The sequence below is a fragment of the Chiloscyllium plagiosum genome, unplaced genomic scaffold, assembly GCF_037043375.1.
Source record: "Chiloscyllium plagiosum isolate Xiang-an unplaced genomic scaffold, Cpla_swu_hap1 HiC_scaffold_6, whole genome shotgun sequence".
Lineage (NCBI taxonomy): Eukaryota > Metazoa > Chordata > Chondrichthyes > Orectolobiformes > Hemiscylliidae > Chiloscyllium > Chiloscyllium plagiosum.
This window is the reverse complement of record NW_028270144.1, coordinates 72,074,699-72,100,903: the sequence shown is the minus strand read 5'-3', so window position 1 is coordinate 72,100,903 and position 26,205 is coordinate 72,074,699. Positions and strand designations below refer to the sequence as shown.

General features: G+C 42.5%; 1 protein-coding gene across 3 annotated transcripts in view; it reads right to left on the bottom strand.

Moving 5' to 3' along the window:
- The window catches only part of LOC122550650 (interleukin-1 receptor type 1-like), a 60,627-nt gene extending 57,977 nt beyond the window's left edge, over nucleotides 1–2,650 (bottom strand). For all 3 annotated transcript variants that reach the window (XM_043691723.2, XM_087988117.1, XM_043691728.2), the window contains exon 1: nucleotides 2,640–2,650. The gene's annotated coding sequence lies outside the window, so the exon portion shown is untranslated. The remainder of the gene's footprint in view (nucleotides 1–2,639) is intronic.
- Nucleotides 2,651–26,205: the final 23,555 nt, after the last annotated feature.

The window sequence follows — 26,205 nt, the reverse complement described above, 5'->3', positions numbered from 1 at the left end:
TTATGACCAGACATACTCAATTCAATAGGCAAATCTTCTATTCCACACTAAGTTCCCTATTCCACTTCCATATTTGACAAAGAAAGTTGATTCCCCTGCATTCTGTCCCACAAACCAGGAAATAAACCCTAACCACCGCAGTCATCTACCTTTTTACTATCTCTCACCAGCTTGGTATCTGTGTTCAAAATCTCACTCTGCATCAAACCAGCCTCGTTATCATCAAAGGATTCTACATCACAACTACAAGAGATATCGGTTTGAATGCCCAGGCATCTTAACAAATCACTTTTCAGTTAAGTTTCGGGAGAAATAAGTTCCATTTAACTTGGTAACCAGTCATCAACATTATTTACAATGGTGGAAATATATTTTCATCTTAAAAGTACAGTATTAATTCTTCATCTGCATATTTTCATATTGAAAAATTGGCCAAAATAATCTCAAAACATGAGAATGGTTTACACGAAATGACTTTTTTTTTTAAAATGAAGCTCAATCTTTTGGAATATTTGCATTGTAAACTGTGTGTGTGTGGAGGGGGGAGTGGGGCTTTAATTCACTGTACATTAACATGACATTTTAGTCTGTGTGTGTAAAAGAAAAACTGTTTTGTCTGAAGCTAAAATCATACAGAAAATATACCTTAATTGCTGTCTCTGGCTTCTTTTCAGTCTCAGTGTTTATTTTCCTTCTGTGTCTCTCTATTCATAATGCATTAGTCTTCATTTCCTTCCCTACCCCCTTTCCGTCTGCTTTCATTTCTCTTTGTCCCTAATAATTAGTAATAGAGTTGGGATTACACTACAAGCAGTAGCTCGTCCAAGATTCAAGCAAGATCTAAAAACAACAATACCAGGGCCAAAAGGGCAGGTTAAAAACCCTCACTGCATCTGGGACACAGTGGGAAGGAACGTCAATGGCATTGTTTTATACAGAAGATGGTATTAAATAGTACCTTGGCTGGCAGCCACATAAAAAATGAATTATAGCCAACCTCAAGCTTGGCTTTTGTAATCACAGTCAGTTAGTAGCTCCACTGCAATTGGTTGTTCTACTTCTATTTTGGGAAAGAACCACTGTTCAATAAATAAAGAAGTCAGCACGATTCAGAAAATACCTGAAACATTCACTCGTAGAAACAGCTGAACAGCCATGCTTCACCTAATGAAGGAGCAATCCTCCGAAAGCTTGCAATTCCAAATTCAGTGGTGACCCCGGAATCCGAATACCCTGTTGTTCGAACAACTTGGAATCCGAACAATTATTTCGAGAAAATTTTGCCCTAAAATCCGAACACATTTTCAGAATCCAAACATGACGCACTGTTCAGGTCGCACATTGTTTGTTCAGTTCGTCCCGGGAAGTAGTTGTGAAAGCATCTCTCGTGTGTCCATCACTAGTTTACCTCATGTTTTCACCTTGATTTGTGCTGTGTTTTTTTTTTTAATTATCACCCTTGTGCATTCACCATGGCACCCAAGAACAGCAGTGAAGTAAATAAGTGCATTCGCCATTAGCACTCCTCACTAAGGTAAATGAGGTTATTTTCATGTTAGTACATTTACTTCTTGCTTTTATTATTACTTGACATTTAGGTCATTTACTCATCTTATTTTACCTTAACCATGTGTATTTGCAGTTAAAAGTGTGTTGAAAATGTTTTTGTTTTGGGTCCAGAAACGGATTAATTCACTTTCCATTATTTCTTTTGGGGAAAATAGTTTCGGAATCTGAACCATTCGCAATCCGAACAGCCTCCTGGAACAAATTAAAGTCGCATTCCGAGGCACCACTGTAAACCTGTTGGACTATAACCTGGTGTCATCTGATTTCTGACCTTGTCCACCCCAGTCCAGCGCCTCCAGATCATGAATAGTATCTTTCTAATCATCTTTGGTTTACTGATACTTTAGGAAGGTAAACACAGCAACTCTATTAAATATTAATACTGCTTTTAATTAATGTATGTTTTTTATGATTTTGGAGAATGCATTTTGGCGTGACCATAAGAGAGACTATCCATGTGTTTGAGTAATGATTTTAAATTTAGTGCCAAGAGTGTTTGAATGCCAAATATTGTTATAATTTCAATGCTAAATATTATGTGCTAATTACTAATGAAGAAATAGCTAAGCATTTTGCATCAACAACTTCACTTGACATTTCTTAATGAATATTTCAATAACTCATTTGTCCATATTTTCCTTCATATATTCTCTAACAAAATTCAAACATTTCACGTGGAATAAGCACTGAGGGTAGCAGGAGTACAAAATAATTTACTAGGTAGAAGATATAGAGATAATAGAGACAGAGACAACCAAGAACGGCCAGGTTCTGACTGAAGTGTCTGCCAAATAGGGCCGGCAACAGATGAGGAGAGAAGTTACAAGACAGGAAAACTTACTTCATCACATCCTCACTCATCTACCCTTAGTACATGCATCAGTACTGGTGGCACTGACCAACACTGTCTTTGTAGAGATGAAGTTTTGAATTTATTCTGAGAATATGCTGCATAGTGCCACTCTGCTAAATGAGATATAAACTGAACAGACAGACCAGCTGAAAATCGGACATCTATTAACCACTATGAGCAATCAGCAACAAAATTATATCCAAAGACGATATTTTACCTCAAGGCCAGAATTATTGCCAGAATCAGCAGCATCAAGCCAGGGGTTCACTCCTGATGCAATACTCTCCTGTACACCTCTTGGCAGGGGCATCACCAATCATATCTGAAAATGAAGAATAAACCTATTGAAGCCTCAATGCACGACTATATATGCCTTAAATAGCAGAAGCAGCATCCAATAGACAAAGCAGAATAATCCCACAATCAACAGATCAGATCAAACTCTAAAATCCTGCCATATCCAACTATGAATGATGGTAGATAATTAAAAAACTAACAAGAACAGAAGACTCTGCAAACATCCTCATCCACAATAAAGGGGTGTGTGGGGTGGAAAGAGAGGAAGCGGGGGAGTTCAGCACAACAGTGCAAAAGGCAAGGCTGAAGCATTCACAACCATCTTCACTAGAATTCTGAATGGATCCTCCATCCATAGGGCTGCACAGTGGCTCAGTGGTTAGCTTTGTTGCCTTACAGTACCAGTGACCCAGGTTCGATTCCACACTTGGGTGACTCCGTGTGGAGTTTGCACATTCCCTGTGCGTCAATGTGGGTTTCCTCTGGGTAGTCCGGTTTCCTTCCACAGTCCAAAGATGTACAGGTTAGATGGACTGGCCGTATTACATTGCCCATAATGTCCAGGAATGTGCAAGCTGGGTGATTAGTCATGAGAAACAAAAAGTTAGAGTGATTAGATAGGTCTGTGTGGGATGCTATTTGGACGGTTGGCTTGGATAATTGGGCTGAATGGCCTGCTTCCACACTTTAGGGATTCTATCCCAACCTCCTCCCAAGCAACACAAATGCTGAATATTCGACAATTTTCATTCACTTCAATAGATATCAAGAAAGACATTGAATAAAGCAAAGGCTATGTACTCAGTCAAGACCCTAGATGTATGAAAGATTGGTGGTCCAAAGATCACCATGTCCCTAACCAAGCTTTTTCAGTACAGCTGCAAGCCTGACAAACACCCAGAAATGTAGAAAACTGTAAAACTCTGTCTCACCTACAAAAAGCAGAATTCAACCTAAAGAAATTACCATCCCCTCAATCAAAGCAACAGAAGATGACACTGACAGCACTACCAAGCATTAGTTACATAATAACCTGTTCACCAACGCTCAGCTTGGTTTTTATTATGACACCAGATCATATTGCAGTCTTAGTGCAAAAATGGACAAGAGTTGAATTCAAGGGGTCAGGTAAGTGTGACTGCCCTCAGCATCAAGGCAGTATTTAAGTATATGTGGAATCAGGGTGGCTGAGCAAAACTAATTTGAATGGTAGTCAGGAAAATCTTTCCAATAGTTGGAGCCCTGCCTAGCTCAAAAGAAAAATGGCTGTGATTGCTAGCTGGCAATCATCTCAGCACTAGTAGTGCACGAAAAGAACAATGCAATTCCTTAAGGTAGTGTCCAAGGCATGACCATTTTCAGCTGCATCACCATGACCTTCCATCCATTATAGGACAGAGGGACAGATATTCACTGATGATTGCAATGTGCAGTATCATTCCTGAAATCCTGAAATAGTTCTTAACTCATGCAAGAGGACCTCAATAATGTTCATACTTGACTGATAAGTGACAGGCAACTTAATATCAGAAGTGCTAGACAATGACCATTCCAGCAGAATAATCTCCCTCTCCCTTTGACATTAAATAGCATTCTCAAATAACCTAAAATCAACATCCTGAGGATAACCATTAACCAGAAACATATAAATACTGTGAGTACAAAAGCAAGGCAAAGGCAGAAATGCTGCAAGTAATTCAACGTTCATCCCTCCTGCCCCCCAAATAAAGCGCACAGGCCAGGACTCTCCACTTGCCTAGGTGTCTTCAGCTCCAACAACACAAAACAATTTATTACACTATTTAGGAAAAAGCAGCCCACTTATTTGGCACCATTCCACACAATAATTCCCACAGACATTAACACAAAAGCGACAATAATGTTTTGCTTCTGGTAGGTGTGCTGCAATAACTAAATGTCACCACACGTCCTCCTCTGAAGTAGGTTACAATGAAATGAGGAAAGGTAAAAAGAAAATTACTAAGTAAAAACTGAAAGAACTGTGAATGCTGTACATCAGAAACAAAACCTGAAATTGCTGGAAAAGTCAGGCTGCATTTGTGAAGAGAAACCAGAGTTGACAATTTGGGTCTGGTGACCCTTCCTCTGAATTCTGAAAACTGGACCTGAAACGTTAACACGGATTTCTTTTCTCAGATGCTGCCAGACCTGTTCCAGCAATTTCTGTTGTTGTTTGTGTAAAAAGAAACCAAGGTACCATATTTTTTGCCGCCACACAAATGGACAAGAATTTGCCTTCAACGCATTTGTCCTTCCATGTGGCTGTGGATTAGAGTCTCAAATCAACAACCACTTTACTCCATAGCATCAGAATTCCCCACCAGTGACTATAATCGAGATGACCCACAATTTTAAACACAGTTCGGCATTTTGCATTACACCAATGTATGAACAGAATAGACATATCACACTGTGGGCACTATTCAATATAAGGAGCTCATTTTACAGTACCCCTTTAGAAAATATATCACGTCATTTTCCATTTCGACAAAGCAAAAGCAGCGAGAATGATGGAGAAATTCAGCAGGTCATGTAGCCTTTACGGAGAGAGAAACAGAGTGTGTGTGTTCAGTCCAGTACGCCTTTTTCCAGACCAGACTCGAAACAGGGTTGACTTTCAATGCGCCCATAATGAGTAAAGTCGAGAGCGCGGGATATTTCCAGGCGTAGAAAACAATCGTGCTTTCTTCACCATTTAAATCTATGAGCGAGGAGAATCAGGTGACTTCTTATTTCCCATTCCTTCAACACTAAAATCTCGAAGCTATAAGAAACTCGTCCAAGTTTGTGTGATTGAACACTAATGCCGCGGCGCTTTATTTGCAGGAGAATGGGCTCCCACAAGGAGTCAGAAACATTCCTGCCGTAAACACGAACTAAAACTGTTCCCAGCAGTTTACAACGTTCTGAAAATGACGAATTTGACCAATGTCCTTGTGGGAACACTGCGACTTGCAACATGCTGATGAGTGAAACTCAAGTGTTTCCCGATTTATTCCTACAAAATTGAAACGCAGCAATTTTCTAATTCCCATCTTATTCTGTGGCTGTTCCATTCCCGTCCCTCGGCATCAGTAAAACTTCACTTACCATCAGAAGGGAGGAAAGCAGCGCCCGCTCCTCCAGCGGAACTTTCCTCCTCCAACTCTCTCTGAGTGAACTCCACTTTCGCAACTTTCTTCCCAAGACGTCAGCGGGGGCGGCTCGGCCACGTGATCCGGAGAGCAGGAGAAGGAGCCAGGTCAGACTGACAGACAGTCAGTCAGCCCAGTATCCATCAGACAGACAGTGCCTAACTACTGCTGTCAGACTCAGACAGACAGCACAGCACAGCACTGACAGCCAGCCAGTTATCCATCAGACAGACACTTCTACAGACAGACAGTGCCTAACTACTGGCTGTCAGACTCAGACAGCCTAGTATCCATCAGACAGACACTCCTACAGACAGTGCCTAACTACTGGCTGTCAGACTCAGACAGACAACACAGCACAGCACTCTGACAGCCAACCAGTTATCCATCAGACAGACAGACACTCCTACAGACAGATACTCATAAAGACAGGCGAAAGTGAGGACTGCAGATGCTGGAGATCAGAATTAAGATTGGAGTGGTGCTGGAAAATCAACGTTTCGGTCCTGATGAAGGGATCCTGCTCCTCGGATGCTGCCTGACCTGCTGTGCTTTTCCAGCACCACTCTAGCCTTGACTCCTACAGACAGACAGTGCCTAATCACTGGCTGTCAGACTCAGACAGATAGCCCAGCATTCTGACAGACACTTTGACAGTCAGGAGGAAAAAAATACTGCAGATGCTGGAATCTTTACTGAAAACAACAAATAGTGGAGATCACAGCGGATCACACAGCATCTGTGGAGAGAGGGCAAGCTAACGTTTTGAGTCTAGATGACTTCATCAGAGCTGAAGTGAAGTATAGAGGGACAGCATTTATAATATAGTTAGGGGAGGGTAGTGGTTGTGATGGGGGTAAGTGAGTGTAGGGTGCTGGTGGAGACAAGATGTCAGTGGTTTACATTAAGTGATTGGAATGTGAGAATAGCAGAACAATGGTGTGTCTCCTGCCAGAGTTGAAAGGACAGTAAATGGAATGGGGAGGAAAGGGAGGACATGATAACAAGCTAAAAGGAAGGGAAGCAATGGTTCACAATTTAAAGTTGTTGCAGACAGTGCCTAGCCACTGTCCTTCAGACACAGACAACCCAGCATTCTGACTGACTGACACTCTTCCTCAGCCACTTCCACCCTAACTGATGTCACTCTCCGGAACACCGTCGACGAACACGCAGCCACTTGGACATCTTCCTCTCCTTCCTGAACATCTCAATTTCTGGCATTGCAAACATCACACGGAACGTCACTTCTGCCTCCACAGATGCCACTGAATGTACTGCTTCCACTCCCTTGACCCCCATGGTATGCATCACTTCCTTTGGTGATGTCACCCACGATATCATGACCACACCCACTCCAGAAACAGTCTCTGCCCCCCCACTCCCAACTCCAGCTCGACACCAGATCCTAGTCCCCAACCCTGCCATGTTTTTACCAGCCCTCAGACATCTCCCTCACTGAGAATGAACAATCAATCCTCAGTAAAGGCCTGACCTTCATCTCACTATGCTCCCAGATCAACAAATTCAACACGTGTCACAAACATCAAATTTTTCTTCTGTCACCTCCACCTCCGTACTTAATTTTTCTATCAAGACTCCCTCCCACTCACCCTCCAAGGACCTCTTTGCCTGCCTCCAACATACTCCATTCACTTGGACATTCCATGATGGTCTGTTACCTACCCTCGACCTCCTTATCTCCAACTGCTACTGTGACATTGACTGCATCTACCTGTCCACACCCCCCACCCACTCCAACCTCTCACTCTTGCAACACGCAGCCCTCCACCCCAACCCCAACATCACCATCAAACCATCAGACAAGGGGGGACGCAGTGGTAGTTTGGTGCATCGACCTGTATACAGCTGCAGCCTGGCACCAACTCACGGATACCTCCTCCTATTGCCCCCTCGACCACAACCTTACCTCCCATTACCAAACTATCATCTCCCAGACCACCCACAACCTCAGGGAATCCACCATCCACAGCCTCCAACCTCATAGTCTGGCAACCCCACACCGCCCAGTTCAATCTCTTACCCAAACTTTACAAACCTGACTGCCCCAGTCAACCTATTGTCTATGCCTGCTCCTTCCCCACACAACCTATCTCGATATACCTTGACACCGTCTTGTCCCCCTTGGTCCAGTATCCCCCCACATACAACACCGCCCACGCACTCCACCACCTCCATCTCATTCGGTTCCCCAGCCCCCAGTGCCACATCTTCACCATAGACATCCAATCCCTGTATACATCCATCTGCTATGACAAAGGCCTCTAAGCCCTCCATTTCTTCCTCTCCCACCAACCTAACCATACCCTTTCACTGGCACACTCATTCAATCGACTGAACTGGTCCTCAACCTCAACAATTTCTCCTTCAAATCTTTCCACTTCCTTCAAACCAAAGGGGTAGTCATGGGCATCTGCATGGACCCCAGCGATGCCTGCCTCTTCATCAGCTACGTAGAACAGTCCATCTTCCATAGTTACACCAGCACTATTCCTCACCTTTTCCCCACTACATCAAAGACTATATGCACGCCACTTTGTGCTCCCACAAGGAGGTTGAACAGTCCATCAACTTCACAAACACCTTCCACCCTAACCTCAAGTTCATCTCGACCATCTTGGACATCTTCCTCTCCTTCCTGAACATCTCAATTTCTGGCGACCAACTCAATACGGACATCTACTTCAAACCCAATGACTCCCATAGTTTCCTGGACTATACCTCCTCCCACCCCACCTCCTGTAAAAATGCTATTCACATTCCTGATGAAGAGCTCATGCTCAAAGCATTGACTCTCCTGTTCCTTGGATGCTGCCTGACCAGCTGTGCTTTTCTAGCGGTACGCTTTTTGAGACAGATAGTTCCCAGCCACGGCCTACTGAACAGTCCCAGTCCTCACTACTCAGACAATGAGACAAACCACCAACACTAGAATAGACAGTCTCCAGCAGCAGGAACTCAAGTCAGATAGATATTTCCTGACACTCAGACAGTACCCAGCAGGAACTCAGTTGGACAGTCCCCACCACTCAGATAGATAGAATTCTGAGATGGTGAGATGACGCTGCTCCATTGACAAGGCTATTCTGTCCGTGGTTTTTCTTTTCAGAGGAATCATAAATGCAGAGGTTCCAATGTGTTTGGTTTGTATGGGTTTTAGGACCAATTTCCCCAGGCCAACACCTGCACATCTTGATTATAGCTAACAGATAGTGCCTCAGGCAAAAGGTTTTCAAGTTTTTAAACGAAACACGTGTACAATAAAAAAAGAAGTGGCCAGTTCTCCCAGCTCAGCTTATCTCTAGTTTGTTTTGGTTTTAGCAGTCTGGCTGTTCTGTAGCTGTTGGTCAAGTTTTAGCTGGGAACCCAAAGAAGCTGCTCGACCCAAAGAATCAGCTCCACACTGATCTTCTCTCTATCTCTCTCTGACATCTCACCCTTGTAAGAACCTGTATTTGATTTTACCTTTTTTGCCAAGAGGGTGTACATGGGGATGACACAAGTATTTGGAATCATTAAGTTGTGATAGAGTCAATCTGGTTTTCAGATAAGGTATGTTATTCTACACTCTTTTGTTCGTGTGTAAATAAATTCTGTTTTGTTTAACACTGAGTGGTTGGGCCAGCTGCATCATTCCTGGTCCATACACTTTTCACCTGCTTAAAACAACTGGAAATTTTGGGTCAGGGCTACCAGCTCAGAGGTTAGCACTGCTTCCTCACAGCACCAGGGACCCAGGTTCGATTCTAGCCTCAGGTGACTGTCTGTGTGGAGTTTGCACATTCTTCCCATGTCTGCGTGGGTTTCCTCTGGGTGCTCTGATTTCCCCCCACAATCCACAAATGCACAGGTTAGGTGAATTGGCCATGCTAAATTGCCCATAGTGTTAGGTGCATTAGTCAGAGGGAAATGGGTCTGGGCGGGTTTAATCTTCGGAGGGTTGGTGTGGACTTGCTGAGCCGAAGAGCCTGTTTACACAATGTAGGGAATCTAATCTAAACAAGTTCTTGAAATGTTTTGAGGCGGTCTGGCCTGGTCCATAACAGATGGACTGTCCTTGGTAGCCACCATTCAGACGGACAGTTCCTGACAGCAGGTTGACTGATTGACTGATTGTCCCAGCACTCAGGTAATTTCCCCGGAAGCAGATGACAGACAGAATCCTCAGCACCAGCCAGTCAGATTGACAGATGATCCCATGCGGCAGCTTAGACAGACATGCTGATGCTATGGCTTTTGAGAGGTTATTTCGTCTGATTTTTTGAAGAGAGGTTTGAAGGCAGAGGTACCCAAGAATCTACCAGCACTACTAAAGTAAACTCTAGCTTGTTAGGCCTTGGATTTTTTTAATTTAAAAGTTGGAGCAATAGAATGAATGGATGCGATCAAACACCCACAGAACCTGATCTTCAGTTTAACTTTCAGCAGTTGCTACTGGGGTCTTGAAGAAATGGAAGCTATTTTTTTGTCCCTCTCTCAACTAAAGCCAAAAGCTGGGGTTATCTGCCCGATACAGAAACTGCATGTGAAACAATCTTTGTTCTGAATTCGACTTTTGACAAGGGTGTGTTTATGGGACGTTTCTATATTGGAACAATTAGTTAGTAATAGTTACTGTACCTATTATTCTGTTAAGCTTTCCAACAGAATTAAGTTATTCCAATTCCTTCTTTCTTTTGTTATATTTTAACTATGGTGGAGGAATAAAGTGTGTTTTGCTTTAAATCCAGTAGTTTATCCAATCAAAATGCATCTGGAATGCAACACCTTATATTTACCTTTAAAATAAGACTAAATTAGGGTCTAGACTATCTTCTGAATATTTTGAGATGTTTTGGTCTAGTCCAGAACACTGACAGAGGATCCACTGAAGCAGCTAGTCAGACTAACGGAGGATCCCCTGCACTAGCAGCTATTTCTCAGAATGCATTGCCATTCAGCTTTCAGTTCCTATAAAGGGAAATATGTTTCCAAAGTATTGGACCTCCTCAGCAACTGGAGATGAAGTAATGTTTCATATTATTTTCTGGGCAGGAAGTAGATTTTCGAATACAAGCAAACACAGATGGTGGAAATTTAAAAAAAAAAGAAAGCGCACGAGAAACTCAGCAGGTCACAAAGCATCTAAAAAGGAAACAACAGATTATTGAAAGTGGTTTGACTGTCGTGACCACATGTTCTTTCTGTGCCCATCCTATAAATGATATATTTTCCAGTGATATATCACACATTCTGTTTAATGAAACCACATGTTTTCAAGCTGTACAGGTTAGTCCCATCAACCCAGCACATCACCTTGTTTGAGTAATTTGGGGAAGTGTTAAAGGCCAAATGCACAACTGGAAATACTTTGGGTTTTCAGGAGTTTATAGTCATAGAGTTTTTACAGCATGGAGAAAACCAATCAGCCAATCACGTCTGTATCGTTCATCATGTAAGCATCTATTCTAATTTACTGCATAGCAGCAACATGAAATTATTCACTTAAACAATAATTCCAAGTTTTGATATCATTTGCCTCTCGAGAATAAATTGAGGTTAGCCTTTCAGTTCTGAAAGTGGCAGTCTTTGGCCCATTTGCAAGTTTATGCAATACACACAATGATCTGTTAGGACAGCCATTAGCCAACTGGATAGCTTTAACGCCCACCATTTCTTTCTCAAGCTTGCAAGATGAGCAAATGGCTGGTGCCATATTTAATAGATTGCTGATGAGGGGAATGTTATAATCGGTGAAGCTACACAAATCCCAATTTGTATCTTGGCAGTAGTGAAAAACCGATTAGCAGATTTTCTAATCACTTCCAGTGCAAAACAGTCCCATTTTACTGTACCCATTCCCTCAGCTAGCCAATAGAATCATATCAATCCCCAGATTTCAACTGCCCATAGCCTCAATACCTATGGAGAGGCCCTACAAACCCCACCCCTGAAACTCCCCTGTTTATGTACAATTTACTCCCAATTGACTATGGGACATCCTCCATATAGATTTTTCAATATATCCCAAACTGAATGACCAGCAGTGGTTTTGCTCAACCTCCAGATTAGAACTATGGCACACAGTTCAAAAATAAGAGATTTCCCTTTTAAGGGACATGAGAAGAATTTCTTTCTCCCAGAGAGTGATTTATCTGGCATTCTTGTCCACAGGAAACAGTGGAGGATAGGTCACTGAACTTATTCAAGACATCGCAACAGATTGTTGCTAAACCAGGAAGTCAAGGCTTGATGGGAAGAGGGAAGATGACAGGAAAGTAGAGATCAGAGTACAATGAGATCATCCTTGATTTTATTGAATGGTGGAACAGACTCAAAATAATTGAATAGCCGACTCCTGCTAAATAACAAGTTAAATGTCTTATCTCATCTACGACTCAAATCTATTAACTGATAAATCCGAGGTTACGTACTGAGTCAAGCATTTTCAACAAAATTTCCTTAATAGTCAATGACTAAAAGGAATTGATTATGACTCATATAACCACAGTACATAAATAAATAATAATTCAACAGGGTAAAGCAAGAAGAACTGCTGTGTTGGGGAAGGATCACTACTAAAAGAGAATTGACAGCTTAGTTCCCTTAGCAGTGTTCTAGCATCTGACACAAAGTAGTTCATTCATATTCCATTCCAGGAACAGAACATGTAAATTTGATTGAATTATCAAAGGAATACTATGTAGCTTTTTAGATCAGACAGGGATAAAATATCCCATAGAACACTTTAAAAAAATTGTTTTCCATGTGCCTTGGCCAACATAGGTTCCTTAGTCAACACTTATGGACGTAAATTGGTCATTAATTTCACCTACTGCTTTTGAGACTATGCTTTGCATTAGCTGATTTCTGCAATGGTACAACACTGTTTGAAAACTAAACAAAAAACCCAAAAGATGCGGATGCTGGAAATCAGAAACAAAAGCAGAAACTGCAGTCTTCAGAACTGAAGAAGTTACTGCACCCAAAACAGTAACAGGTGTTGCCAGACCTGCTGTGTTTTCCAGCAATTTCTGTTTTTGTTTCTGTTTGAAAACTGTTTTAATAATTTTAAAATATATATTGAGAAATTCAGTCATCAGCGAAAATAGACATGTTTCCAAAGGCTTTCTTCTGGCATACATTAGGATAGAATCACAAGAATACTACATTTCAAAATAAACAGCAATTCATTCAGCATGAAAAAGAATGTAATGGCTGCTTTCATTTAAATTCACATCATCCCAGCTGACTCTGATTAATCAAGGCAGTTCCAAACACAACACACTAGAGAATGGCAATGTTCCAAGCTAAACAATATGCATAGCATGGACATGCTCCTCCTGTTTGCAAAGCAAGAGGATCCTCCATGTGTATACATAGAGCTTCAATTTATTAACAAAGACTGAAATAGTCCCTTTTTATTGCTTGCCTGAATTATGACATTTTGACTGTTTTATCTTTTGTTTGTTACTTTGCTGAGAATGACTGAAGTTCATTTGGATCAGCATGCAATAGCAGTATTAGCTGTACATGCAAGTTACCCATACTGCACAAACTGACTAATAATCTTCAAATAGTTGTTACAATAATTCTTAGCACGTTCAGGATTATTTAGTTAGTGTTTTCCAATTACAAAATCACACCTAATGTTAGATACTATAGATATTAGCCTAAAATTTGATGGGCTAGCTAAAATGAAGTTAAATTAAATTGAAAGAAATGAGAAGAAGAAAACATACAAACTCTGGTGATGACCCAATATTAGAACGGTCACTGACTTTAAAGTGTTCTATGATTTACTGAAGGAATGGGTATGTTTAGATTGAAGCATTGTAATCAATGGTAATGGACAAAACTGTCAGAGTAACTCTGGAAAATTGAGGTTTTGTTTACAACAGACACAGTGGATCAAAGTTGATAATGTGTATTATTTATCAGCTAAATTTATGATTGCCATATTCTTCACACAGCAGAATTCTGTATGTTTGATTGGATTTCATAAAAGTGGTGAAACGCGAAAGCAGGCTAAATGCTGACGTCAGAATTTGTTAAAAGAAAGAGAGAGATAAGCCTCTTTCCAGGGAGAGACAAACAAGTTCTAACAAATTAATTGATTAAACCGATTGTGATAGATAGTTCTTCTGTGATATTTGCTAGTGGTGAATCTAATCATTTTTTGGAGATTGGATAGTGTAAAACTTTTGGAACTGCAACTTGTTTTGGGTGAAAACAGTATAAAAAAATCCTTTCCTCTGCTAAGGAGGATGTCTGATCAACATCTGAAAGTTGATATGATCACCTGTTCTGGACTAATCCTCAGACAAGTCCACATAAAAATATTCACTTGTGATCGTAAGCATTGTATGGGCAACATTTTTGCAGTATTTGTTTTTAAGGGTGTATTTTGCTTTAACAAAGAACATTGGGTTCTGTTGTTAGAAATACCTTGAGTAAACCAGACAGACTGGGGAAAGTGGGAATAAAAGCCTTCAGGACTACATTCCGAGTCTTGTAAGCACAGGCCTTTTCTGTACAGTTGGAAAGATGTGCTTTGTCTTACAATCCACCTGCCGAAAAATATACAGAGCATGGACATAGATTTCCTGTTTGCAAAGGAACAGGAACCCTCATGTGAATACACATAGCTTCTTATCAATGAAGACTGAAATGGGAAGCCACTATATTCCTAAAAATCTGACATCACAACAGCACTAAGATTCAGATACCATATTACTCATTTATGTAGTGGGCACAAGGTGGAATCTTATAGTGATCTGAGTAGCATGAGCCAAATGGTAATGTGCCAGAATCGAATGATGTTAAAAGTCATACAACACCAGGTTATAGTCCAACAGGTTTATTTGGAAGCACTAGCTTTCCTTTATCAGATAGTTGTGGAGTAGAAGATCGTAAGACACAGACTTTATAACAAAAATTTACAGTGTGATGTAACTGAAATTTTATATTGAAAAAGACTTGGATTGTTTGTTAGGTCTCTCATCTTTTAGAATGATCATGTAGGTTTCAGTTCTTTCATATGTAAATTGCAAGACTTTTTAAAAAAGTTACATTCTCAAGTGAACTTTAACAATTGGTGTCACGCGTGCATGTGGGTGTGTGCGTGTGTGGGAGGGGTGGCAGGGGTTATATGACTGTCTGTGAGACAGTGTGTGTATGTGTGTGAGTGTGAGTGTGAGTGTAAAGGGGTAGAAGTCTGTGAGAGGTGCATGTGAGAGTGTGGGAGTGTATGTGTGAGCATATGAGAGAGGGTCTGCGTGAGTGTATGGATCTATAGGAGTGTGTATGTGTTTGTGCATGTGTGTAGGAGTGAGTGTATAGTTCAATGGGGTCACCCAAGGTCCCAGTTGAGGCCATCCTCATGGGTACCGTACTTGGCTATCAGCCTCTGCTTGGCCACTTTTTGTTGTTACCTGTCCTGAAGTCTGCCTTGGTGAACAGTCACCTGAAGGTCTGAGGTCGAACATCTCAGACCGCTGAAGTGTTCTCTGACTGAGAGGGTACACTCCTGTCTGTTGATTGTTGTGTGTTGTCCATTCATCCGTTGACGTAGCCTCTGCTCAGTCTCACCAATGTACCATGCCTCAGGGCATCCTGGCCTGCAGTGTATGAGATAGACAACATTGGCTGAGTTGCACGAATACCTGCCACGTACGTGACGGGTGGGGTCCCCACCCGTAATGGTGGTATCTGTGTCAACATTCTGATATGTCTTGCAGCGTCTATTGTGAAAGCCAGGCAGTTTGTATAAATAATGACCTGTTTGAGGTTTGGTGGTTGTTTAAAGACGAGAAGTGGAGGCTCACACCTCAAATGCATTATCTGGGCCGACGTGACACCAATTGTTAAAGTTCACTTGAGAATGTAACTTTAGAAAATGTTTTGCGATTTACATATGAAAGAACTGAAACCAATATGTTCATTCTAACAAATGAGAGACTTAACAAATAATCCAGGTCTTTTTCAACATATACAGTCACATCACACTGTAAACTTTTCTATAAATTCTATGTCTTATGATCTTCTACTCCACAACCACCTGATGAAGGAGCAGCGCTCTGAAAGCTAGTGCTTCCAAATAAACTTGTTGAACTATAACCTGGCATTGTGTGATTTTTAACTTTGTACACCCCAGTCCAATACCAGCATCTCCAAATCAGAATCGAATGAGACATCCAGCAAGGCTGATCTCAATGTTGGGAGCATCTCACTCTATCTCTTATCTTTTATGCAAGTGGCATGGTTAATTATGGAGATTATTGCTTGTTAAACACCTTGGGGAAAGGCCACAATACTATTCAGTTTCCTTTCTGCTCAAACTTGCCAGACAAACTAGATGTTGAGACAACTCAACATGGAATTTGGTAATTTCAGATTGTGCTTACTCTGAAGGAATGCCATGTTGGACACAAGGCACCAACATCTTGGGGCACACTTCATGGGCACAAGGCACATGCATCCCACGGCCACAGAGATTGGAACCAATATGTGTGCCAGCCTCTAATAAGCCTCATGGCAGATCCTTGATTCAAGCACAGAATGCTTCTGCATTTCACTGCTGCACTAGAAACTACCACTACTAATGCTGCAGCAAGTACACTGTGCACTCAGGAACATGCACATATCTCATGGGGTAAAACAGGCTGCATCTCTGAGCTCTTGGCTCACTGTCACAGAGCACAGTCATTCCAAGCCTACCTGGATACTCTCGACTTCACACAGCAATCAGTGTTTTTTACTACCAACTGCACCACTATTCTCAATGCTTTACATTGTGTCATCTTGGGTTTTGCACTTTTTCCCCTCAGCCAGAGATATGAGACAGAGAATAGCCATCTTGCTGTTTAGCGCATATACAAAAGAAGGAACTTTGTCATAGCTGTCAGGAAGACTCAACCAAATCAAGCCGGATAGCCTTTGGTCACGGAATCTTGGTACAGTAAACCAAGGTTAAACTTGGAGGAATAGTAAACAGAATATAGAACATAGAACATAACAGTGCAGTAGAGGCCCTTCAGTCCTTGATGTTGCGCCAACCTTGCAACCTTGAAACCTTATTTCTGAGCTCACTACTCTCAACCTCCTGGACACTGGAACTACAGTTTAGATCCCCCTGCTGAATTAGTTTAAACCCTCTTGAAGAGCATTAGCCCCCCAGGATATTGGTACCCCTTTAGTTCAAGTGTAGACCATTCTGTTTGCATAGGTCCCACCTACCCCAGAATGAGCCCCAATTATCCAGGTGTCCGAAACCCTTCTTCCTGCACTATCCCTGTAACCACATGCTTAACTCCTCTCTCTCCCTATTCCTCACCTCACTAGCACGTGGCATGGGTAACAAACTAGAGATAACAACTCTGTTTGTTCTAGCTCTAAGCTTCCAACTTTGCTCCCTGAATTTCTGCCTTAAATCCCCACCCCTTTTCCTGCCTATGTCGTCAGTGCCTATGTGGAGCACGACTTGGGGCTGCTCCCCTCCCTCATAAGGATCCTGAAAACACAATCCAACACTTCATGAAGCCTGGCATCCGGGATGCAACACACCATAGCAAACTGTGAGTCTCTCTCGTTCTCACAGAACCTCCTATCTGTCCCCCTAACTATGGAGTCCCCAATGACTAATGTTCTGCTCTTCTCTCCCCTTCCCTTCTGAGCAACAGGGATAGACTCTGTTCCAGAGACCTGTAGCCCATGGCTTACACCTGGTATGTTCCCCACCCTCAACTGTATCAAAAACAGTATACTTGTTATTGAGGGGCACAGCCACAGGGGATCCCTGCACTATCTGCCAGTTCCCTTTCCGTTCCCTGATTGTAACCCATCTGTCTTTTTCTTGCATCTGAGGTGTGACTACGTCCCTGCAACCCCTCTCAATAACCCCCTCCGCCTCCCAAATGATCCAAAGTAAATCCAGCTCCAGTTCCCTAATGTGGTTTTTGAGGAGCTGAAGTTGGGGACTCTTCCCACAGATGAAGTCAGCAGGGACACGAGGGGTGACACTTACCTCCCACATTCTGCAGGAGGAATGTTCAACTGCCCTAACCTCCATTCTCACTGTTCTAAACTCCCAAGGAGACTGTAGAAAAATAAAGAATTAAAAAAAACCTTACCAATCCAGCACACAGAACTCTTTTTTTTTGGTTAGAGGAGGAGGATGGGTAGGAGACACCACCTAAGTAGTGTTTCATGTAACGCAACCGCCCAAATATATAACTTCATTTACTCAGCAGTCCCGTGTCCACTCCTGCTCAGCGTGGGCGACACATATTCATGAGGTAAGTTTTTAAATCAGTAATTCGCCTTCCCAGCAGCCCTCGGTCATCGCTCCAGAAAGGTGAGTCGCTGAGCATCAGGGCCCTCCATTTTGTATTGAACAATATCAGTATTCTTGTTGGTTCATAAAGAATTATACCGTGAATGTAATTGTTTAACAAAATCATCATAAAATAACTATTCACTTTGTTGTGAATTACATAATGTGTTTCCAATAAATATGTGGCAGCATGTACTTACCAACAGAAAATGAGAGAAAGATAGAGTGGATAAATGGATCTTAATGGAAAAACTCTTGATGCACTAAATTCTTCCCTGAAACCAGGATAATTCACAACTAACTTCCTGAGCCCTTGGAGCGCAGTACAACAGCATGTAAACACTGTTTTTCTTCCCAGTCAAAACTAACTGCAAACTTGATTGAGGTGGAGGACTGACCAGGAGCCAATACTGATAAATGACAATAAAGCTAGCGAACATGTCTTTGCACAATCACTGATGTCAATGCTGATGACCAATGGAAGCTCAGAAAAGAAAACAGAAGAATGGGACAAAATGGGAGAAAGCATGCTCCAAACATTTTCGAACATTGTTCCTCAAGAAGAGATCAATCTGAGACTGGTAGAGTTGAGAACAAAGACGAGTCAAACAGTCAGGGCAGGCAGAGACAAAGCAGAGAACAAGGTAGGACTGATAAATTAAACTGCATTTATTTCACTGCAAGAGGCCTAACAGGGAAGGCAGATGAACTCAGGGCATAGTTAGGAACATGGAGCTGGGATATCATAGGAACTACAGAAACATGGCTCAGGGATGGACAGGACTGGCAGCTTAATGTTCCAGGATACAAGTGCTACAGAAAGGATAGAAAGGGAGGCAAGAGAGGAGGGAGTGTGGTGTTTTTGATAAGGGATAGCGTTACAGGTGGACTGAGGGAGGATATTCCCGGAAATACATCCAGGGAAGTTATTTGGGTGGAACTGAGAAACAAGAAAGGAATGATCACCTTATTGGGATTGTCCAAAGGGAAATTGAGAAGCAAATTTGTAAGGAGATCTCAGTTATCTGGGAGAATAATAGGGTGGTTATGGTAGGGGATTTTAACTTTCCAAACATAGACTGGGACTGCCATAGTGTTAAGGGTTTGGATGGAGAGGAATTTGTTAAGTGTGTACAAGAAAATGTTCTGATTCAGTGTGTGGGTGTACCTACTAGAGAAGGTGCAAAACTTGACCTACTCTTGGGAAATAAGGCAGGGGAGGTGACTGAGGTGTCAGTGGGGGAGCACTTTGGGGCCAGCGACCATAATTCTATTCGTTTTAAAATAGTGATGGAAAAGGATAGACCAGATCTAAAAGTTGAAGTTCTAAATTGGAGAAAGGCTAATTTTTAACTTTTAAGTATTAGGCAAGAACTTTCAAAAGCTGATTGGAGGCAGATGTTTGGAGTAAAGGGACGCTGGAAAATGGAAAGCCTTCAGAAATGAGATAACAAGAATCCAGAGAAAGTGTATTCCTGTTAGGGTGAAAGGAAAGGCTGGTAGGTACAGGGAATGCTGGATGACTAAAGAAATTGAGGGTATGGTTAAGAAAAAGAAGGAAGAAAATGTCAGGTATAGACAGGATAGATTGAGTGAATCGTTAGAAGAGTAATAAAGGCAGTAGGAGTATACTTAAGAGGGAAATCAGGAGGGCAAAACAGGGACATGAGATAGCTTTGGCAAATAGAATTAAGGAGAATCCAAAAGGGTTTTTACAAATACATTAAGGACAAAAGGGTAACTTGGGAGAGAATAGGGCCCCTCAAAGATCAGCAAGGCGGCCTTTGCTTGGAGCTGCAGGAGATGGGGAGATACTAAATAAGCATTTTGCATCAGTATTTACTGTCGAAAAGGACATGGAAGATATACAATGTAAGGAAATAGATGGTGACATCTTGAAAAATGTCCATATTACAGAGGAGGAAGTGCTGGATATCTTGAAACGCATAAATGTGGATAAATTGCCAGAACCTGATCAGGTGTACTTAGATTTCTTTGGGAAGCTAGGGAAGTGATTGCTGGGCCTCTTGCTGAGATATTTGTATCATCGTTAGTCACTGGTGAGGTGTCAGAAGACTGGAGGTTGGCTAACGTGGTACCACTGTTTAAGAAAGGTGGTAAGGATAAGCCAGGGAACTATAGACTGGTGAGCCTGACATCGGTGGTGGGCAAGTTGTTGGAGGGAATCTTGAGGGACGGGATGTACATGTATTTGGAAAGGCAAGGACTGATTAGTGATAGTCAACATGGCTTTGTGCATGGGAAATCATGTCGCACAAATTTGATTGAGTTTTTTGAAGAAGTAACAAAGAGGATTGATGAGGGCAGACTGGTAGATGTGGCACAGTGGTTAGCACTGCTGCCTCACAGCGCTAAAGACCCGGGTTCAATTCCCGCCTCAGGCAACTGTCTGTGTGGAGATTGGACGTGGGTGGCACGGTGGCACAGTGGTTAGCACTGCTGCTCACAGCGCCAAAGACCCGTGTTCAATTCCCGCCTCAGGCAACTGTCTGTGTGGAATTGCACATTCTCCCCATGTCAGCATGGGTTTCCTCCAGGTGCTCCGGTTTCCTCCCACAGTCCAAAAATGTGCAGTTTAAGTGAATTGGCCGTGGTGTTAGGTGAAGGTAAATATAGAGGATGGGTTGCTCTTCGGAGGGTCGGTGTGGACTTGTTGGGCCAAAGGGCCTGTTTCCACACTGTAAGTAATCTAATCTATATGGACTTCAGTAAGGCGTTCGACAAGGTTCCCCACGGGAGACTGATTAGCAAGGTTAGATCTCATGGAACACATGGGAGAACTAGCCATTTGGATATAGAACTGGCTCAAAGGTAGAAGACAGAGAGTGGTGGTGGAGGATTGTTTTTCAGACTGGAAGCCTGTGACCAGTGGAGTGCCACAAGGATCGGTGCTGAGTCCACTACTTTTCATCATTTATATAAATGATTTGGATGTGAGTATAAGAGGTATAGTTAGTAAGTTTGCAGATTACACCAAAATTGGAGGTGTAGTGGACAGCAAAGAAGGTTACCTCAGAATACAACGGGATCTTGATCAGACGGGCCAATGGGTTGAGAAGTGGCAGATGGAGTTTTATTCAGATAAATGCGAGGTGTTGCATTTTGGAAAAGCAAATCTTAGCAGGACTTATACACTTAATGGTCGGGTCCTGGGGAGTGACAAAGAGACTTTGGAGTACAGTTTCTTAGCTCCTTGAAATTGGAGTCTCAGGTGGATAGGATAGTGAAGAAGGCGTGTGGTATGCTTTCCTTTATTGGTCAGTGTATTGAGTACAGAAGTTGGGAGGTCATGTTGCGGTTGTACAGGACATTGGTTAGGCCACTGTTGGAATATTGCATTCAGAAAGATGTTGTGAAACTTGAAAAAGTTCAGAAAAGATTTACAAGAATGCTGCCAGGGTTGGAGGATTTGACCTATTTGGAGAGGTCTAATAGGCTAGGGCTGTTTTCCCTACAGCGTGGAGGCTAAGGGGTGACCTTTTAGAAGTTTATAAAATCATGAGGGGCATGGATAGGATAAATAGGCAAAGTCTTTTCCCTGGGGTGGAGGAGCCCAGAACTAGAGGGCATAGGTTTAGGGTGAGAGGGGAAAGATATAAAAGAGACCTAAGGGGTAACCTTTTCATGCAGAGGGTAGTGCGTGTATGGAATGAGCTGCCAGAGGAAGTGATGGAGGGTCATACAATTACAACATTTAAAAGGCATCTGGATGGGTATATGAATAGGAAGGAAATTGAGGGATGTGGGCCAAGTGCTGGCAGGTGGGACTAGATTGGGTTGGGATGTCTGGTCGGCATGGACGGGTTGGACCAAAGGGTCTGTTTCCATGCTGTACATCTCTATGATTCTATGACTCTATGAACTCATCAACAAAGGCCTTGTACTCTCAGGTAGATAGGAGGCACTCTAGACAAAAGATCAGAAGGCAGAGGAAGCAGTTAGCCATTGGGATTAATACCAGAAGTCAAATCCCCAAAAAAGCAATGGACAGAGGGCCCAAAAATTAAGAGACCATTGTTTTATGCCACTAATTGCACAATTATTCTCATGTACTACTCAAGACACCACAGTCCAATCTCTTACCCAGCAACAATCTCTACTAATCAAAATCATAGCTGACATTCATATGCTACACCTCACCATTGCACATCTAGTAATTCTGCACGTCTGTGGCCCACTTCTCACATCATGCACACTATTCAGTAATGACAGGCTGAGGGAGCTGTGGAAATTTTCAATCTTTCTCATCCTTGGCTTACTAAGGTCCTTAAGTGGTCATTTGAAGCCCTTCAGTGACCAAATGACCACTTAAGGTTTGCATCAAACTGCTAATAGTTTTTTACCTCCCTTGGTAGAGACCCAGACCCTCAGAAGTTTTAGTTGTGAGGACTGCTGTGATGTAGGAGGGGTCTTGCTATGAGGGAACTATCTTGACCCAGGAGAGACACATCTAGTTAGGTCATGCCCTGACACCCACTTAACTTTCTCTCCATGCCCCGCACCAATCCTCTTGAACTTGGACCTACCTAAGCTGTTCACTGTGGTGGTACTACGTGAAGTCCCATGTGACAGTGCTGAAATGACCAAATAGCCTGCCATCTATTTGACTGGCTGCATTTAAGGCTGGATTTCACCCAGAGATAGGGCTGAAATCTTGCCTAAATGGAATTAATTCTGTTCCTGGGGTTAAACTGTTACAGGACAACCATTAAGATTCATGGGTGTGCTCCTCACTGATTTTTTAGCTGCATAGTTGCATGGACTATAGAAGCTTGTAAAATTGAACCCATGGTTACAAAGTGACCAAACTCAGGAAATAAATATTCCAGGACACAAAAAATGTCAAATAAATAGATAAAATAAAAATAGCTTAATTATATTAGGGAGAAACGATCTTGGCTCAAGTGACCAGGACTTAGAATCAGTACAGGAACAGATTCGGAATAACGAGTCAGAAAATGTTAATGGAAGTAGGTTTTTGGTATAGTAACAATAGTTTTGTAGTAAGACAGCACATTAAAAAGAAATTATTGAGATTATATTGATGCCATTGTGGGCACTTTAATCATCATATTGACTGGGCAGGTCAATTCAGCAAAGTTGCTTTGAAAGGTGAACTTCAAGAATACTTTTGAGACAGTTTTTTACAGCAATAGTTTAGGGGACTAACTCAGAAATAAGGACATTTTAGATCTAGCATTGTGCAATAAGGCAAGGCTAACTGGTATAGTAATTTTATAGTAAAATACCTACTGGGAAATAATGATCATAATACAATTAATTTTGTCATATTTTACCACATCAACATTTTCATACTGGGATAGCAGAGCACAAATTTGTGGAAGTTTTTTAATCCAGTGAATTGTAATTATCTGAAACTATTTAACAATGAGGGAGGTAGAAAACAAGCTAATCAACAGTTTCAAATCCAATGGACCCTTGAGGGAAATGAACTTGCAAGATCACTGCATTAGAAGAGGGGAACAGGGCTGGCCGAAATACTTGACATAGAGTAGTTCATGGAGTCAATGGACTATTATTCCCATTTGTGTTGTAACAAATTTATGACTTAGCTGCTGAACTGAGATAGGATCACTTCATCTGAAAGGACTGATTAAGCATTAAAGTAGGCAGCAGCCTGATAGTAGCTTGCTATTCACTGCAGCCACAAAGCTGTGGGTCAGATTTCAGATTGTTTTGTCGCACTTCAATTTTATTTTCTCCCCTGATTGCTTTAATCCGCAAATTCTGCAATGGGAATTAAACAGCATATATCTCTGTGGTGACTGACTACCCTGTAAACCTTGCCCTCTTCTTCTGAATAATACATGCAACATTCCCAAAGGAAAGACTATAACTCTCTTAAAAAGAATGTGGGAATCAGCACAGCAGAAAACTCAAATCCAAATGATGAAATAGTTGTTGGTGGGCAAAAGCATAACCAAAATAAGTGATCATTTGCCAGTAGCTATTGCAAGCCTGATCTACAGGGGCGGCACAGTGGCTCAGTGGTTAGCACTGCTGCCTCACAGCGCCAGGGACCCAGGTTCAATTCACACCTTGGGCAACTGTCTGTGTGGAGTTTGCACATTCTCCCAGTGCCTGCGTGGGTTTCCTTTGGGTGCTCCGGTTTCCTCTCAGAGTCCAAAGATGTGCAGGTAAGGGGAATTGGCCATGCTAAATTGCCCATAGTGTTAGGTGTATTAGTCAAGGGTGAATGTAGGGACATGGGTCTGGGTGGGCTGCTCTTCAGAGGGTCGGTGTGGATTTGTTGGGCCGAAGGGCCTGTTTCCACACTGTAGGGAATCTCATCTAATCTAATCTACAATCCAAGCTGCTGCTTAACAACATTGAACTGCTGTTTTACATAAATGTGATCAATGTCTGGTGTGAGTGTGGTAATGACAGGAAATCTTTGCCCGTTTAAAAATGTCCACACAAATTTTGTGGGCATCTTCAACATTTAAAATTACAACACAAATTGATGTAAATATGGATAGCTATCATTTCTTGCTCAAGTTTCCATATCAACCTCATACAATAACACATTAATTGTCCATATTACAGCAAGACATTTTACAAAAAAGTTAAGTATGTCAGATGCAAAGTATGTTTTATCGACAGAGTAAGAGCAACAGCACTGGAAACAATAAGAGCAAACCTAGCCCTGTTGACCCAGTAACAGTCCTCCTTACTAACTTTCAGTCCAGGAACTCCCCACACACATTCGGGACATCACCCACACACTCCACCTCCTCCATTACTTTCACTTCCCCGGCCCCAAAGTCTCATCTTCACCAAAGACATCCAGTCCCTGTATGAGTCCAACTGCTATGATGAAGGCCTCCAAGTTCTCCGTTTCATCCTCTCCTGTTGACCAAACCAGTACCCTTCTACTGACACACTCATTCAATTGGTAGAACTGGTCCTCATCCACAACAACTTCTCTTTCGAATCCTCCCACTTCCTTCAAACCAAATGGGTTGCCATGGGCAACTGCAATTGGCCTCCCTCTTTGTTGGCTACATGGAAGAGTCCATCTTCCGCAGTTAGATTGACACCATTCATCACTTTTCCTCTGCTACTTTGATGACTGTACTGGCGCCACCTCATGCTCCCACAACGAGGTTGAGAGGTTCAAGAACTTCACAAACATCTTACACCCTGACCTCAAGTTCACCTGGATCATCTCAGACACCTTCCTCCCCTTCCTGGACCCCTCCAACTCTATCTCCGGTGGCCAATTCAACTTCAAACCCACCGACTCCCACAAGTCCCTGAACTACACCTGTTCCCACCCCTCCTCTGTAAAAATGTTATCCCTTACTCCTAATTCCTCTGCCTCTGCCGTAGCAGCACCCAGGAGGAGCATTTCCATCCCTGGTGGCCTCCTATTTCAAGGACTGTAATTTCCCCTCCTATATGGTCAAAGATGCCCTCCAGTGCATCTCCTCCACTTCCCACACCTCTGCCCTTGAACCCCACCCCTCCAACCACAACAAAGATAGAACACCCCCTGGTCCTCACCTTCCATCCCAATAATCTCCGTTAAACAGTGCATTATCCTCCACCATTTCTGTCACCTATAATCAGACTCCATCACCGGAGATATATTGCCCTCCCCAACCCTATCAGTATTCCGCAGGGACCATCCCTCAGCGACTCCCTCGTTAGGTCCACACCCCCCCAAACCCCAACCCACCCTCCACTCCCGGCCCCTTTCCTTGCCACCGCAAACTATGTAAAACCTGTGCCCACACCTCCATCCAAGGCCCCAAAGGATCTTACCACATCTAGCAGAGATTTTCCTGCACATCCAAACACCTCACCTACCGTGTCTGTTGCTCTTGATGTCGTCTCCTCTACATTGGAGAGACAGGATGCCAACTCATGGAATGTTTCAGGGAACATCTCTGGGATACGTGCACCAAACAACCCCACCGCCCTGTGGCCAACTACTTCAACTTACCCTCCCA